The 15,860-nt window shown below is 36.9% G+C and overlaps 1 protein-coding gene across 13 annotated transcripts in view; it reads left to right on the top strand.

The window, feature by feature from the left end:
* The window catches only part of MBD5 (methyl-CpG binding domain protein 5), a 488,069-nt gene that overhangs the window by 226,469 nt on the left and 245,740 nt on the right, over nucleotides 1–15,860 (top strand). The gene's annotated exons all lie outside the window — the stretch shown is intronic.

Below are 15,860 nucleotides of genomic sequence, written 5' to 3' on the forward strand. Positions count from 1 at the left end.
TCAAGTATACTTCAGTAAATAGTGGACTTTTGGGTGAGAATGTACCTCACAAAAATCGGGAATAAAATATTTACTTAGAGATGTGCTGATCTAATTAGGAAAACTTGGAACTGAAAAACAGGGGATTTGAAATTTTAAAAAGGCAAATAAAACAATAAAGACTTTATAGTATGAAGAAGATCAGTAACAGTAAATATCCTCTATCTCTGGCAAAAAACAAATCTGGTGAAAATGTAAGGAAATTGTACTTTTCCCTCAAATGTCGATATTCAGAGGCCAAGGATACATCTGAAACTGGAATGGACTGATTTCTTAGATTGGAGGATTTAACATCAATGGAGTATTCCCTGTAAAACTGAATTACCATTTGCTAGGTCAGGAAGCAACAGTTCGAACTGGACATGGAACAACAGTCTGGTTCCAAATAGGAAAAGGAGTACGTCAAGGATGTATATTGTCACCCTGCTTATTTAACTTATATGCAGAGAGCATCATGAGAAACGCTGGGCTGGAAGAAGCACAAGCTGGAATCAAGATTACTGGGAGAAATATCAATAACCTCAGATATGCAGATGACACCACCCTTATGGCAGAAAGTGAAGAGGAACTAAAAAGCCTCTTGATGACAGTGAAAGAGGAGAGAGAAAACGTTGGCTTAAAGCTCAACATTCAGAAAACTAAGATCATGGCATCTGGTCCCATCACTTCATGAGAAATAGATGAGGAAACAGCGGCTGACTTTATTCTTTTGGGCTCCAAAATCACTTCAGATGGTGATTGCAGCCATGAAATTAAAAGACGCTTACTCCTTGGAAGGAAAGTTATAACCAACCTGCTGCTGCTAAGTCACTTCAGTCGTGTCCGACTCTGTGTGACCCCATAGACGGCAGCCCACCAGGCCCCCCTGTCCCTGGGATTCTCCAGGCAAGAACACTGGAGTGGGTTGCCATTTCCTTCTCCAATGCATGAAAGTGAAAAGTGAAAGGGAAGTCCCTCAGTCGTGTCCGACTTGTAGCGAACCCATGGACTGCAGCCTACCAGGCTCCTCCGTCCATGGGATTTTCCAGGCAAGAGTACTGGAGTAGGGTGCCATTGCCTTCTCCGATGACCAACCTAGATAGCATATTAGCAAGCAGAGACATTACTTTGCTGACAAAGGTCCGTCTAGTCAAGACTGGTTTTTCCAGTGGTCATGTATGGATGTGAGAGTTGGACTGTGAAGAAAGCTGAGTGCTGAAGAATTGATGCTTTTGAACTGTGGTGTTGGAGAAGACTCTTGCGAATCCCGTGGACTGCAAGGAGATCCAACCAGTCCATCTTAAAGGAGATCAGTCCTGGGTGTTCATTGGAAGGACTGATGCTGAAGCTGAAACTCCAATACTTTGGCCACCTCATGCAAATAGTTGACTCATTGGAAAAACTCTGATGCTGGGAGGGATTGGGGGCAGGAGAAGAAGGGGACGACAGAGGATGAGATGGCTGGATGGCATCACCAACTTGACGGACATGAGCTTGAGTGAACTCCGGGAGTTGGTGATGGACAGGGAGGCCTGGTGTGGCTGCGATTCATGGGGTCGCAAAGAGTCGGAAACGACTGAGTCACTGAACTGCACTAAACTGAGGACTATGACAGTAATAGTTATGGTGGTGATTAGGGCTAGGATAGGTGAGACTTACGGAACTCTTATGGATTGGGAACCTCTATGATCCTTTCCAATTCTGATATACTGTATTTGTAAATAGCAGTCTTTTCTTTGCACTTACTTATTCTGTATGTTTTGGACACTTTTATGTGCCAGACACTATACTGGAAGATAAAATTTATGGATATGAGGAAAAATAGAATATACTATATTTGATAATCACTACTTTGTCAACAAAGGTCCATCTATGGTTTTTCCAGTAGTCATGCATGGATGTGAGAGTTGGACTATAAAGAAAGCTGAGCTCAGAAGAATTGATACTTTTGAACTGTGGTGTTGGAGAAGACTCTTGAGAGTCCCTTGGACTGCAAGGAGATCCAACCATTCCATCCTAAAGGAGATCAGTCCTGGGTGTTCTTTGGAACGACTGATGTTGAAGCTGAAACTCCAATACTTTGGCCACCTGATGCAAAGAGCTAACTCATTGGAAAAGACCTTGATGGTTGGAAAGATTGAGGGCGGGAGAAGAAGGGGACGACAAAGGATGAGATGGTTGTATGGCATCACTGACTCGATGGACATGAGTTTGAGTAAACTCCAGGAACTGATGATGGACAGGGAGGCCTGGCATGCTGCAGTTCATGGGATCGCAAAGAGTCGGACACGACTGAGCGACTGAAATGAAATGCATGAACAGTATAGTGCAGGCAATTAAATGACATAATTCTATTTCATTTATATACATGTTCTTTTACCATTTAGGAGCTAACTGAAATGTATGGAATAGGAATTTCCATGTAATTAAATGTTCAGAAAGACATTATGATCATTATAAAAAGTGTCATTTTTTTAAGAACTGAAATATAGTTGATTTACAATATTTGTTTCAGATGTATAGCATAGTAAATCAGTGTTTTTACATATATACTCCATTACAAGCTGTTATAAGATAATGACTGTAATTCCCTGTGCTAAATACTATATCCTTATTCCTTATCTAAATATTTTGTACACAATAGTTTCTCTGTCTTAATCCCCTACCCCTATTCTTTCCCCCTACCTTCCCTCTCCCTACTGGAAATCACTCGTTTATTTTCTGTATCTGTGAGTCTGTTTCTGTTTTGCTATATACATTTATTTGTTTTACCTTTTAGCTTATACATATGATTTCATATAGTATTTGTCTTTCTCTGTCTGATATATTTTATGAAGTATACTATTCTCTAGATCCATCCATGTTGCTGCAAATGGCAGAATTTTATTCTTTCTTATGGCTGACATATTCCATTGTATAGATGACCTCATCGTATTAACTTGTCTGTTGATGGACATTTGGATTGCTTCCATATTTGGCTATTTTAAATACATCTGCTTTGAACATTGAGGTGCATGTATATTTTCGAATTTGTGGGATTTTTTTTCCAGATATATACCCTAGAGTGGAATTGCTGGATTATATGGTAGTTCTATTTTTAGTTTTTTAAGGAACCTACATACTGTTTTCCATAGTGGCTGCAGCAATGCCTATTTCTACCAAAAGTGTACAAGGGGATTCCTTTACTCCACATCCTTGTCAACATTTACTAATCGTAGACTTTTTGATGACAGCCGTTCTGACAGTTGTGAGGTGATATCTCTTTGTTTGGATTTGTATTTCTCTAATAATTGGCCATATTATGCATTTTTTCACACACCTGTTAATCATGTGAATATCTTTCTTACACAAATGTATGTTCCAATCTTTATCCCAGATTTTGATTAGGTGACATTTTTGATACTGCGTTTTATGAGCTGTTTATCTATTTTGGATATTAGCTCCCTTGTCAGTCATATCTTTGGCAAGTATTTTCTCCCATTCTGTAGATTGTCTTTTCATTTTGTATGTAGTTTCCTTCGCACTGCAAAAGCTTTTAAATTTAATAAGGTCCCATTTGTTTATTTTTGCTTTTATTTCTTTTGCCTTAGGAGACAGATCCAAGAGAAATATTGCTACAATTTATGTCAGAGTATCCTGCCTGTGTTCTTCTAGGAGTTTTATGGTTTTAGGTCTTACATTTACATCTTTAATTCACTTAAGTTTCTTTTTGTATATGGTGTGAAGAATCTCATGCTAATCTCATTCTTTTGCGTATAGCTCTCCAGTTTTCCCACCACCACTTATTGAAGAGAGTCTTTTTCTCCATTGTATATTCTTGCCTCTTTTGTCATAGATTAATTGACCGCAGGTTTGTGGGTTTATTTCTGGGGTTTTAATTCGGTTCCATTGATTTATGTCTGTGTTGTGTCAGTATCATGCTGTTTTGATTATTGTAGATTAAGTATAGTCTGAGATCCAACCAGTCCATTCTAAAGGAGATCAGCCCTGGGTATTCTTTGGAAGGAATGATGCTAAAGCTGAAACTCCAATACTTTGGCCATCTCATGTGAAGAGTTGACTCATTGGAAAAGCCTCTGATGCTGGGAGGGATTGGAGGCAGGAGGAAAAGGGGATGACAGAGGATGAGATGGCTGGATGGCATCACCAACTCGATGGACATGAGTTTGAGTGAACTCCAGGAGTTGGTGATGGACAGGGAGGCCTGCGTGCTGCGATTCATGGGGTTGCAAAGAGTTGGACATGACTGAGCGACTGAACTGAACTGAACTGAAGCCTGTAAAGATGATAACTCCAGCTTTGTTCTCCTTTCTGAAGATTGTTTTGGCAATTTGGAATTTTTTATAGTTCCATTTGAGTTTTAGGATGATTTGATCTAGTTCTATGAAAAATATTTTGGCTATTTTGATAGGGATTTCATTAAATCTGTAGATTGCTTTGGGTAGTTATGGCTACTTTAATGATATTCTTCAAATCCAAGAGTACAGGATATCTTTCCATTTCTTTATATCTTATTCAGTTTCCTTCATCAGTGCATTATGGTTTTCAGTCTATAGGTCTTTCAGTTTCTTGGTCAAGTTTATTCCTACGTGTCGTTTTGATGCAGTTTTAAACAGGAATGTTTTTTAGTTTCCTCTTTCTGATGATTCATTATTAGTGTATAGAAAGCAAATTTCCATATATTGTGTACCCTTCAACTTTGCTGAATTTATTTATTCTAATATTTTTTTAGTGGAGACTTTAGGGTTTTCTATATATAGATAGTATCATGTCATCTTCAAATAGTAATGGTTTTATTTCTTCTCTTCCAATTTGGATGCCTTTTTTTTTTTCCTTGTCTGCTTGCTGTGGCTAGGACTTCCAACACTGTTAAAGTGGTAAAAGTGGGCATCCTTGTCTTGGGAGTGGGCATCCTTGCCTTATTCCTAAATTTGGAGGAAAGGCTTTCAGGTTTTCATCATTGAGTATGATTTTAGCTGTGCCTATGTCATAGATGGTCTTTATTACTTTGAGATATGTTCCTTCTGTACCCACTTTGATATGAGTTTTTAATCATGAGTGGATGTTGAATTTTGTCAAATGCTTTTTCTGTGTCTGTTGAGATGATCATGAGATTTTTACCCTTCTTTTGTTAATGTGATGTGTCACATTGACTGATTTGTGATTACTGAACCATCCATGTGTCCCTGAAATAATCTAACTTGATCATGCTGCATGATCCTTTTTTATATCACTGGATTCAGTTTGCTAACATTTTGTTGAAGATCTTTATATCTACATTAGTGTCTTTATCTGGTTTCGGTTATCAGGGTAATGAGGGTCTCATAGAATGAATTTGGGAGTATTCCATCTTCTTCAGTCTTTTGGAATAGTTTGAGAAGGATAATTATTAACTTTTTTATATGCTTATTAGAATTCCCTTTTAAGCTGTCCAGTCCTAGACTTTTGTTTGCTGGGAATTTTTTTTAATTAAAAATTCAATTTCACTTCTAATGATCAACCTGTTCAAATTATCTGTTCCTCTTGCTTTAGTCTTGGCAGATTGTATTTTTCTAGAAATTTGTCCATATCTTCTAGGTTGCCCAATTTATTGGAGAAACAGTGTCATCCTGATCCAGGATCTTTGAGGAAAAACTTCTTATACTCCCTACAATATGCAATTTGCTGAATCTCAAATTACTCTATTAATGGGTCAGACTCAGATCCTTACATTAATTACTGTCATTGTTCCTTGTCTGCATGCTTGTTTACTGAGCCTGCAACTGATCAAGTTCCTTTTGATGCAACTGTTGCTTGTTAATAGCTAAAATTGCAGGGAGAGAGCCCAGTTTCCTGGAAGAAAAACTGCTGAGGATAGAGACAGTGGATCCATAAGAGAGAAGACTGAGTGTGATGGACCTTGAAAGGCAGAAACTGATTGATTTCAGAGCCCCAGAAGGAAAGAGGAGAAAGACAAAACTCTCTAGTTATGACTTTAAAGAGCCAAAATGAAAATTCAGTAATCAATTTCTGCTGTATATTTCAAAAACAATTCAAGGATTAAAAAAAATGTTGATAAGTAAAATGGTGCTATGTTTATTTAGTAAGCTTCCATATGTCTAGTTTTACTGCATTTTACTAAGACACTCTATTTTTTAATGTTTTAAACACCATAATAGTATTCAACATGTAATGTCAGTGAATGAGAAGAGGGTCCACAGAAATGAATATACTGGTTCGGATACTCAGCATTTTTCTGGTGGGGTTCTCCAGAAGTAATGTGTTTCTACTAGGTTTTGTTTTTGAATTATAAAAGCAATATATACTCATGATTTTTAAGATAAGAAATATAGAGCATGAAAAGGTATGAAATAAAAAGTAAAATTTGAAACCATCCTGTTTCTACTTCCCACAAGTAACTTCTGTTAGCTTTTTAAAATGTCATTTCAGAAATCTATTCATATACAAGTGCATGTATGTACATACATGTGACACAGATATGCATACAAACACATGCGTATATTTTTCTATACCTTTTTCTTTACATAAACACAGCAAATTCTTTGTTCTTTGCTAGTGCCTTTTCTGGAGAAGGCAATGGCACCCCACTCCAGTACTCTTGCCTGGAAAATCCCATGGATGGAGGAACCTGGTAGGCTGCAGTCCATGGGGTCACGAGGAGTCAGACACGACTGAGCGACTTCACTTTCACTTTTCACTTTCATGCGTTGAAAAAGGCAATGGCACCCCACTCCAGTACTCTTGCCTGGAGAATCCCAGGGACGGGGGAGCCTGGTGGGCTGCCGTCTCTGGGGTCGCACAGAGTCGGACACGACTAAAGCGACTTAGCAGCAGCAGCAGCAGCGGCTTTTCTGTTATTTGTCTCTTTCTGATTTCTAAGAGCTCTTTGTATGCTAATAAAATATGTATATTTTATGCATTTCAGTTGCTTAAATTGAACATTAATTTGTCATTTAATTTTGTCCTTCAACTTGATTTATGGTAGTCTGTTTTTCTCACTCTGAAATTTTTTGTTTTGTTTTAGTGGAATTTATGTCCAAGATTATGAAATATGCAACATCATTTTATCTTTCCCACCTTTATGGCTTACATTTTTATAACAGCAGTTTTAGTTTTAACAGGAAGGTACAGAGATTTTCTGTAGACTCCCTGACCCCAGACAATTCTTGGCCTCCCATTGTCAATATCCTAAAACAGGGTATATTTGTTACAATTGATGCACCTATTGATACATCATTATCATCTAGAGTCTACAGTTTACATTAGGGTTCACTCTGGTATTGTATATTCTACAGATTTGAAAAAATGTATAATGCCATGTGTTCACCATCCATAGTATCATACATAATATTTCACTGTTGTAAAAATCTTCTATGCTCTGCCTATCCACCACCTCCAGAATTATTTTATAAATTTTTTTGTGTTTAAGTCTTTAAATCACCTGAAATTGTGCTTATATTCCAGCAGCTTTGATTGAAGTAACCATTTCTTAAAATGTCACCCTTACCATATATTAAAATCATATATATATCGTAGTATATTTCAGGATTCTCATTATACATTTTCTGTTTGTCTGTTTCTTCTCTAGAACTAAAGTCTTTGATTACTATACCTTTACAATGTTTTTAACATCTGGAATGAGTGATGCCTTTTTTACTTCTTTTTTCTCAAAAATTTCAAGATAGTGACATGCTATTAGCTGTATGAGCTTTGGTATCATCTTTCAATTCTCAAAATAAAAAAATTCTTACTGGTATTTTAATCATAATCTTATTAAAATAATATATTAATTTAGGAGAATCACCAGTCTTCAAATATTGACTATATCTATTCTGAAAACAAATTACATGTCTTTCAGATATCTGAATTTGTTTGAGTTATTTACTTTTCTTCTGTTTTTCTTATTAAATGGATTTATTTCTATTTTTTTAAAACTGTGCTCCGCTTATAAGGAGAGTCATTGATTCCCTACACTTATTATATATAACTAGTTACCTTTCTAGATTCTTTTTTTTTCCCCTAGTTTTCCATTGATTTTCTTTAAGTTTACAGCATATCATCATGAAAATCAGGATATAATTGTCTCCTCTTTTTATTTTCCTGATTATATTGAGATACAATTGACATAAAACATTATGCAAGTTAAAGCTATACAGTGTGATGATTTGATATATGTATATACTGTGAATGAATACCATAATTTAGTTAACACATCTATCACCTCAGATGGCTACTCTGTGTGTGTGTTTGTGTGGTGAGACCTTGTAAGATCTGTTCTCTTAGTAACTTTCAGGTGTACAATATAGTATTATTAACTATAGTCACTATGCTGTGCATTAGATCCCTAGAGCTTATTCATCTTAAAACTGGAAATTTGTGCCATTTCCCCAACCTCATCTCCCCCCACCCCTAGCAGCCCCAATCTACTCTTGTTTCTGAGTTCTGTTTTGTTTTGTTTTGGTCTTAAGAGTCCATGTATCCTCAGTGTGTATGCCTAGCAGTGGGGTTGCTGGATCATAAGGCAGTTCTATTTCCAGTTTTTTAAGGAATCTCCACACTGTTCTCCATAGTGGCTGTACTAGTTTGCATTCCCACCAACAGTGTAGGAGGGTTCCCTTTTCTCCACACCCTCTCCAGCATTTATTATTTGTAGACTTTTGGATCGCAGCCATTCTGACTGGTGTGAAATGGTACCTCATAGTGGTTTTGATTTGCATTTCTCTGATAATGAGTGATGTTGAGCATCTTTTCATGTGTTTGTTAGCCATCTGTATGTCTTTTTTGGAGAAATGTCTATTTAGTTCTTTGGCCCATTTTTTGATTGGGTCGTTTATTTTTCTGGAGTTGAGCTGTAGGAGTTGCTTGTATATTTTTGAGATTAGTTGTTTGTCAGTTGCTTCATTTGCTATTATTTTCTCCCATTCTGAAGGCTGTCTTTTCACCTTGCTAATAGTTTCCTTTGATGTGCAGAAGCTTTTAAGGTTAATTAGGTCCCATTTGTTTATTTTTGCTTTTATTTCCAATATTCTGGGAGGTGGGTCATAGAGGATCCTGCTGTGATGTATGTCGGAGAGTGTTTTGCCTATGTTCTCCTCTAGGAGTTTTATAGTTTCTGGTCTTACGTTTAGATCTTTAATCCATTTTGAGTTTATTTTTGTGTATGGTGTTAGAAAGTGGTCCAGTTTCATTCTTTTACAAGTAACCTAGATGTCCATCAGCAGATGAATGGATAAGAAAGCTGTGGTACATATACACAATGGAGTATTACTCAGCCATTAAAAAGAATACATTTGAATCAGTTCTAATGAGGTGGATGAAACTGGAGCCTATTATACAGAGTGAAGTAAGCCAGAAGGAAAAACATAAATACAGTATACTAACGCATATATATGGAATTTAGAAAGATGGTAACAATAACCCGGTGTACGAGACAGCAAAAGAGACACTGATGTATAGAACAGTCTTATGGACTCTGTGGGAGAGGGAGAGGGTGGGAAGATTTGGGAGAATGGCAATGAAACATGTAAAATATCATGTAGGAAACGAGTTGCCAGTCCAGGTTCGATGCATGATGCTGGATGCTTGGGGCTGGTGCACTGGGACGGCCCAGAGGGATGGTATGGGGAGGGAGGAGGGAGGAGGGTTCGGGATGGGGAACACATGTATACCTGTGGTGGATTCATTTTGATATTTGGCAAAACTAATACAATTATGTAAAGTTTAAAAATAAAATAAAATTGGAAGAATAAAAAAAAAAATACACTTTCAAAAAAAGAAAAAAAAAAAGAGTCCATGTATCAATGATTCCATTGTATAATGCCGATGGGGTTGATCCATGTTGTCACAAATGGCAGACCTTCCTTCATTTTTACAAACAAGTACTATTCCATTTATTTTTATATGTATTATATTTTGTATATGCATTCACTCATTGGCAGATACTTAGGTTACTTACATGTATTGACTATTGTAAATAATGCTTCAGTGAACATTGTGATATAAATATCTCTTTGAGATACCAATTTCATTATCTTCAGCTATATACCCAGAAGTGGGGTTGCTGGATCATATGCTAGTTCTGCTTTTAATTTTTTGAGTAACCACTATACTGTTTTCCATAGTGGTTGTACCAATCTACATTTCTTTACCCCAGTGCACAGGGGTTCCCTCTTTTTCAGTCCTTGCCAGCACTTGTTTATCTCTTGGTCTTTCTTATAATAGCCATTCTACCAGGTGTAGAGTGATATCTTATGGTTTTTATTTGTATTTCCCCAATGATTAATGATGTTAAGCACCTTTTTATGGAACTGTTAGTCATTTGTATATCTTTGAAAAAAAAAATCTATTCAATTCCTTTGCCCATTTTTAAAACTTGAGTTGTTTGGTGTTTTTCTTGCTGTTGAGTAGAATGAGTTTCTTGTATGTTTTGCATATTAACCCTATATCAGATAAATGATGTATAAATATTTTTTCTTATTCTTTACGTTGCCTTTTCATTTTGTGGATCTTTTCTTTTTTTTTTTTTTACTGTGTAGATGCTTGCTTAATGAAGTCCCAATAATTTATTTTTGCATTTGTTTCTGATATCACATACAAAAAACTCATTTCCAAGACCAATATCAAGGAGCTTTTTCCTTAAGTTTTCTTCTAGGAGTTTAATGGCTTCAAGTCTTACATTAAGCATTTAATCCAATTAAGATTAGTTATTGTGAGTGGTATAAGACAGAGATCCATTTTCATTCTTTGGCAAGTGTATATTCAGTTTTCTCAACACCATTTGTTGAAGACACTATCTTTTCCCCACTGATTTTCTTTGGTTCTCTTGTCAACTTGGTCCCTTACTGACTGAATGCATGGGTTTATTCTGTGCTCTTGATTCTGGTCCATTGGTTTCTGTGTCTGTTTTGTGTTAATACCATGCTATATTGTTACTAAAGCTTTTTAATATAGTTTGAAATCAGGAAACATGATGCCTCCAGCTTTATTCTTCTTTGTCAAGATTTCTTTGACTATTTGGGACCTTTTGTGTTCTTTACAAATTGTTGCATTTGTTTTTCTTCTGTAAAAGACGCCATTGTATTGAATCTAAAGATGGCTTTTGATAGTATGGGCATTTTATTTAATATTAATTCTTTAAATCCATTAATATGAGATATCTTTCCATTCATTTGTGTTTTCTTTGGTATCTTTCATCAGCATGTTCTGGTTTTCAATGTATTGATGTTTCAGTCCCTTAGTTAAATTTATTCCCAAGTATCTTATTCTTTTTGAATCAAGTCATTTTCTTTATTTCATTTTCAGATTGTTCAGTGTATATAGAAATACAACTGATTTTTGCATGTTGATTTTTCTCCTGCAACTTTACTGAATTCTTTTCTTAGTTTTAATGCTTTTTTGGTGTAATCTTAAGGTTTTCCCATTTACATAATATCCTGTATCCTGTGCATACAAGGAAAGTTTTATCCCTTCTTTTCCAATTGGACAGCTCTTATTTCTTTTTCTTGCCTGATTGCTCTGGTTAGGACTTCCACTATGTTGAATAAAAGTGATGAGAATGAGCATCATTTTCTTGTTCCTGATTTTAGTGGAAAGGTTTCAACCTTTCACTGTAAGTATGGTGTTAGCTGTAGGCTTGTCATATATTGGCCTTTATTATGTTGAGATTTTTTTTGTTGAGAGTTTTTATCATGTAAGGATGTTCAGATCAGATCAGATCAGATCAGTCGCTCAGTTGTGTCTGACTCTTTGCGACCCCATGAATCGCAGCACGCCAGGCCTCCCTGTGCATCACCAGCTCCCGGAGTTCACTGAGACTCACGTCCGAGTCAGTGATGCCATCCAGCCATCTCATCCTCTGTGTCCCCTTCTCCTCCTGCCCCCAATCCCTCCCAGCATCAGGGTCTTTTCCAATGAATCAACTCTTCGCATGAGGTGGCCAAAGTACTGGAGTTTAAGCTTTAGCACCATTCCTTCCAAAGAAATCCCAGGGCTGATCTTGGATTTTCTCAAATGCTAGTGTTTGGCATCTGTTTAGATGATCATATGGTTTTGGTCTTCATTCTGTTAATGTGATGTGTCACACTTACTGATTTGCATATATTAAATCATCATTACATTCCATGATGAATCCCACTTGTTCATTATGCATGATCCTTTTAATGTGCTGTTGAATTCACTTTGCTAATGTTTTGTTGAGAATTTCTGCATGTATTTTCATTAGGGATATTGATCTATATTTTTATTTTCTTGTGATAGTCTTATCTGGCTTTGGTATTAGGATAGGCTGGCCTTGTAAAACAAGTTTAGACATTTTCTCTCCTCTTCAGTTTTTTTTGGAAGGGTTTGTGAAGGATTCACCAGTGAAACCATCTAAGCCTACCTAGTCTTTTGTTTGTTGGGAGGTTATTGATTTTTGACTCTTATGTCCTTAATTGCTCTTTCATGTTTTTCTGTCTTCATGTTTCAGTCATGACAGGTTGCATATTTCTGTAAGTGTATCCATTTTTCTAAGCTTTCCAACTTACTGGCATATTATTGTTCAGAGTAGTCTCTTAGTATCTTTTCTGTTTCTGTGGTGTCTGTTTTAGTGTCTTACCCTTCATTTATAATTTTATTTATTTGAGTCCTCTCTTTTTTTGCTTAGTCTAGCTACAAGTATGTCCATTTTGTTTATCTTTTTAAAGAGCCAAGTCTTAGTTTTGTTAATCTTTTCTTTTCTTTTCCTGTTCTCTATTTTGTTTATTTCTTCTCTCATCTTTATTATTTTCTTCCTAATGCTAACTTTGGAGAAGGCAATGGCACCCCACTCCAGTACTCTTGCCTGGAAAATCCCATAGACCAAGGAGCCTGGTGGGCTGCAGTCCATGGGGTCGCTAAGAGTCGGATACGACTGAGCGACTTCACTTTGACTTTTCACTTTCATGCATTGGAGAAGGAAATGGCAACCCACTCCAGTGTTCTTGCCTGGAGAATCCCAGGGACAGGGGAGCCTGGTGGGCTGCCGTCTATGGAGTCGCACAGAGTCGGACACAACTGAAGCGACTTAGCAGCAGCAGCAGCAATGCTAACTTTGGGCTTAGTTTGTTCTTTTTTCAAGTTCCTTGAAATATAATATTAGATTGTCTATAGAGATCTTTCTGTTTGCATTTATAGTTATAAAACTTCCTGTTTGAAATGCTTTCACTGTATCACACTGGTTTGGGTGCTCTGTATTTCCATATATATTTGTTTCAGCATTTTTTATTCCCCTTTTGAGTTCTTCATTGATCCATTGGTTGTTTAGGAGCATACACTTTAATTTCAATGTATTTGTCTATTTTCCAACTTTATTCCTGTAATGATTTCTAAGGCAATGGCACCCCACTCCAGTACTCTTGCCTGGAAAATCCCATGGACCAAGGAGCCTGGTGGGCTGCAGTCCATGGGGTCGCTAAGAGTCAGGCACGACTGAGCATCTTCACTTTCACTTTTCACTTTCATGCATTGGAGAAGGAAATGGCAACCCACTCCAGTATTCTTGCCTGGAGAATCCCAGGGACAGAGGAGCCTAGTGGGGTGCCATCTATGGGGTCACACAGAGTCGGACACGACTGAAGCGACTTAGCAGCAGTAGCAGCAGCATGGTTGGTGTGATTTCTCTCTTTTGAATTTGTTGACATTTCTTTTGTAGCTTAACATATGATCTACCTAGAAAATGTTCCATGTATTCTTGAAAAGAATATATACTCTGTCACAACTAGGTGGAATATTCTGTACATGTCTCCTATCTATTTGGTCTATGGTATTATTCAAATCCTGGAGAAGGAAATGGCAACCCATACTCCTGTTGGGTTTCCAGTACTCCTGCTTGGAAAATTCCATGGATGGAGGAGCCCAGTAGGCTATAGTCCATGTGATCACAGAGTCGGACACGAGAAACTTCACTTTCTTTCTTTCTATAGTTCCTTTTGGAGAAGGAAATGGCAATGCACTCCATTGTTTTTGCCTGGAGAATCCCATGGACAGAGGGGCCTGGTGGGCTACAGTCTGTGGGGTTGCAAAGAGTCGGACACGACTAAGCAACTAACACACACACACACACATACATTATTCAAATCCACTATTTCCTTATTTGATCTCTGTATAGATTGATCTGTCCATTGTTGACTGGGGTGCCTTTTCCTTCCTAATGTTTATATCTTTTCTTTTTCTTCTCCAACTTAATTGGCTAGTGTATTCAGAAAATATTAATATAATTACTTTAAAAGAACTGTCTTTTTTCCTTAGGTGCTTTAAGATCTACTCTTTGTCTTTGATCTTCAGCAATTTGACATGATGTGCCTAGAATATCTTTTTTTTAGTATTTCCTTCTTGAGTTTTGCTGAGCTTTTTGGATCTGTTGATTTTTTTCACCACACATGGGAAATTTTCTAATATTTTTACTTATTCAAATATTTTTCCTCCCCCATTTTCTCTCTCTTCTCCTTAAGAGACTCAAATAATGTGTATGATAGATTACTTGATATTGTTCCATACGTTCATGGGTCACTGAGACTGGATTTGTTTTTCCAAATATTTTTCTATCTGTCCTTGAGAAATTTTTATTTATCCATCTTCAAGTTCTCTGCTGTTTCTCTATCCTCTCCAATATGCTATTAAGGCCAACCAGTGAATTTTCATTTTGATACTGTGCTTTTTATTTCTACAATTTCAATTTGATTCTTTTTTAAAACATATATTGTGGTAAAATATACATATTGTATTGAAAGTTGCTCAGTTGTGTCTGACTCTTTGTGACCTCATGGACTATTCAATCAGTGGGATTTTCTAGGCCAGAATACTGGAGCAGGTAGCCTTTCCCTTCTCCAGGGAATCTTCCCAACCCAGGGATCCAACTGGGGTCTCTTGAATTGTAGGTGGATTCTTTACCAACTGAGCTATCAGGGAAGCCCAAAATATATATAACAAGATGTATTACTTTAACTATTTGTAAGTATATTCAGTTGTTCTTTATTGTCTCTATTTCCCTGATAAATCTGTTTGTGAATTTATTATGATGGTATTTTCCTTTATATTCCTGATAAATTTTATAACAGCTTCCTTAAAATATTTGTCTGAGTCTTCTCAGAACCTGCTCTGTTGGAGGCTTTTGCTATGGCCTTTGGATCACATTTTACAGTTTATTCTTGTTTTTTACTCTATACAGAATAGATGATACATGTTAGAGATTCTGGATTCCATTATCTTCTTCTGAAGAGTATTGACTTATTTCCTAACAATTAAATCACTGGCTGCTAGTCTTTGTCTAGTAAAGGCTTGGTTTTATGTTAGAGTAGTCTCTTTTGGATTTGCCCTTAATCCAAGAGTGACTCTTTCAGTACAAGGATATAATCTTTACTCCTAAAACGTGGCCCTTGAGGGATTTCTGTGGAAAGCCTGGGTTTTTCACCAAGCTGCTTTAATTTGGTGAGATTCAAACTTCGAACTCTGTCTCACACAGTGGGCAGCAGTAGTAATCCCTGTTTCAGCCTTCCATCTGTTGCCACTGGGCTCTTTAGCATATTCCCCATAAATGCACAGTTCAGGGCTCAACTGTAATGGGAGTAGAGATGCAAATTGTTATCTCCTCCGTGTTTCTCTCTTTTCTGAAGTCCACCTCCCTGAACATTCAAGTATCAACCATTCTCTCAGCTTTGAATTCTGTCCTCTGACACCTCAGCCAGTAAAAGTGTGGCTTTTACATTAATTCTAGCTTCTTCCCCATCTTTTTCTCTCAAGGGAACTCATATAAATGTAGATTTTGCCCAGTGATGTTCTTCTCTTTCAAGGGTAAAATTCTTTCTTTTCTCCTATTTTTGGTCCCT

This window comes from Bos grunniens, chromosome 2, assembly GCF_055505025.1.
Source record: "Bos grunniens cultivar Pamir isolate PY7600 chromosome 2, Bosgru_T2T1.0, whole genome shotgun sequence".
In the NCBI taxonomy this organism is placed as follows: domain Eukaryota; kingdom Metazoa; phylum Chordata; class Mammalia; order Artiodactyla; family Bovidae; genus Bos; species Bos grunniens.